Genomic DNA, 2,716 nt, shown 5'->3' with positions numbered 1-2,716 from the left:
ACATCTCCTTGACCTGCTGCAGTTATAAGGGTACCATTTGCTATTGATATTTTCTTGTTGCTAGGGCAAGGTGAATAAGTAGAGAAATGTGTGGGTAAGGGTGTCATGTGATCTGTAGCTCCAGAGTCCAGTACCCAATATTGGTTAAAGGGTATATTTGAAGCATTAAGTCCAAAAGAAAATGGAAACGTACCTGAATTTGCCAAAGAGCAAGTACCTGTGGGTTTCTCCAAACTAGTGAGTAAAGATCTCAACTTTTCTACCTCATCTTGGTTTAGTTGTGTGATACCTTCTCGACTTTCTTCACTAGTACCTGTAGCTATGTGTGCTTGACCTTCCTTTTTTCCCCACTCCTTGTCTCGGTTTTGAGAGCCCCACTCTCTATTAAGTGGTCTCCCGTTCAATTTCCAGCATTTTTCACGAGTGTGGCGAGGCTTGTTGCAATAGGTACACCACACTCCTTCACCTTTCTTCTCCACATAGGCTCCTCCTCCTTTCTTTTGGTCAACCATCATTGCTGAGCTTTCTACAGGTGGGACTGTCAGCATTAGTCCCCTTCTACTTTCTTCACTTCTTACTATAGCCACTACTTCATTAATTCCTGGCACTTTCTCCTTACCAAGGATTTGCACTCTAACTTGATCAAAATCAGAGTTGAGTCCCACCAAGAAATCATAGACTCTATCCTGTTCAATATACTCCTTGAGTAATGCTGCATCTGCTGGACACTTGACTTTTATAGCTCTGTAATGATTCATTTCCATCCACAAAGCTTTGAGATGATTTGCATACTCAGTAACAGTCTTGTTTCCCTGTTTAGCAGCCACAGTTTTCACCTTCACATCGTATATTTGGGCAGCATCTTTAGCTTTTGAATAAGTCTCTTCTAATGCCTTCCAAATCTTCTTCGCAGTGCTGAGAAACATGCAAGTGTCACTGATTTCTGAGGTCATTGCATCCCATAACCATGCCATGATTATAGAATCCTCTTTATCCCACCTCTTAAATTTGGGATCTGTTTCTTTGGGGGGTTCATTAGTTAAGTGTTCTGCCATCCCTTTACCTTTCAAAAAAGTGCGCACAATTTGAGACCACTTCAAATAGTTCTTTCCATTCAACTTGTGAATGGATGAGAGGTTTTGCAATTCGGCTTGAAATTTTTTATTTCCTGTTTCATTCTCGGTTTCTTTATGAATCACTACTCCTTCTCCCGCCATGAATGAAGAACAAAAAACAGCAAGAAGGCAACAAACAGACTTTGTTAAACAGATGTTAAGTTGCTGCAATGAAGGCAGCAAAAAAGGGATCTTAAGTTGCTACAATGAATGCAGCAAAAAAGGGATCTTAAGTTGCTGCAATGAAGGCAACAAAAAAAAATCTTAAATTGCTGCAATGAAGACAACAAAAAAAAAATCTTAAATTGCTGCAACGAAGGCAGCAAAAGGGGCCACAATGAAGGTGGCTAAAGTTTCAGAAAAAAAAAAGAAAACCGCAATGAAGGCGGTAAATTTATGTGGAAGCAAGACTCTCAAAGATCGAGAGCTCTGATACCATATCAAGAATTAGAGTAAAAATATTTCTTGAATTAATTATATTGGTAGTACATCAGATATATATATACTAGATTACTTAACAACCAAATCCTATTAGTACTCATATATAACAAAATCCCTATTACTACTCATATATAACTAAATGCCTATTATTACTCCTATTCAACCGAATCCCTATATTGAGGGATATCAAATAGAAACAGATTTTGACACGTTGATTAAGCTTTTTATGCGACATTGGTATGTGTGTTTTTCGATGCCACTAAGGATGTGTTGGAAAGTTACCTTAGATAGCCTCCTAATGTGTTAGTCTCGCATCGCCTAGAAACATGGCCTCAGTACCGATTATTATAAGGTTTTGTTAGCCCTCGCCTTATACATTGCTTTGTACGATTGAGTTAGATCATAAGTTCAAGTTTTAAGATGGTACCAGATCTTATCATTTGTTAGCTGTTGAGTCAATGATATTGTCCACACTCCATGATATATGACATATTCTCGTTAATTTTTTTTTGAAGTTATTTTAGTTGCATTACGAATTTATGATGATATGTCCTATATTACATATTTTGAATTTCATGATACTATCATCATTTATACTTGCAAGTTACTAAGATTTCAAGATAGACTAAATGACTGCATTTTGCAGATGGGCTCAACAATGAAAAAATCAATATTTGATAAGCAAACATGAATGGGAATAAAAAAATGGCACGCTACTGCGAAGAAGAATTATAGGCTAAAATTAGGAAAGTCGAGTGTTCGAGCCATGGACAGAAGCCCCACCGACTCAACTGTTCACTCTACAACTCCTACGCTAATACATTTCAAAACCACCAGTCCCTCAACTCCGTCTCTGTTTCATCCTACAATGACCAATGTTAGTACTATTCTGATATTGAATTTTCTCCAACATCGAACTTGTTAGAAAGAGTGGCCGATGTTGAAGAAGATATAATAGAAACTTCGGTCGAATAAACTATGAGTTTTTAATATTGTTATGGGGTGAACATAGGAGCTAATTAAATTGTGGTCGAATAACTATGTGCTGTTATTATTGTTATGGGGGGTGAACATAGTAGTTAAATAAACAATGAGATATTGTATAATTGTTTGGTTTTCCGCAATTTTTTTCATACTTATCCGTAAGTAATCGATTAAGT

General features: G+C 37.0%; 1 protein-coding gene and 1 pseudogene across 30 annotated transcripts in view; both read left to right on the top strand.

The window, feature by feature from the left end:
• The window catches only part of LOC101498120 (uncharacterized), a 65,762-nt gene that overhangs the window by 8,467 nt on the left and 54,579 nt on the right, over positions 1-2,716 (top strand). For 8 of the 30 annotated variants that reach the window (XR_012163985.1, XR_012163988.1, XR_012163984.1 and 5 more), the window contains exon 7: positions 2,203-2,433. The exons of the other annotated variants lie outside the window; for them this stretch is intronic. The gene's annotated coding sequence lies outside the window, so the exon portion shown is untranslated. The remainder of the gene's footprint in view (positions 1-2,202; positions 2,434-2,716) is intronic. 30 annotated transcript variants of the gene reach the window in all.
• LOC101505389 (leucine-rich repeat receptor protein kinase HPCA1-like) overlaps positions 1-2,716 on the top strand; it is a 56,394-nt pseudogene that overhangs the window by 14,451 nt on the left and 39,227 nt on the right.

Source organism: Cicer arietinum, chromosome 7 (genome assembly GCF_000331145.2).
Source record: "Cicer arietinum cultivar CDC Frontier isolate Library 1 chromosome 7, Cicar.CDCFrontier_v2.0, whole genome shotgun sequence".
Taxonomy (NCBI): domain Eukaryota; kingdom Viridiplantae; phylum Streptophyta; class Magnoliopsida; order Fabales; family Fabaceae; genus Cicer; species Cicer arietinum.
The sequence above is the reverse complement of the archived record's forward strand: the minus strand, read 5'-3'. Positions and strand labels throughout refer to the sequence as shown.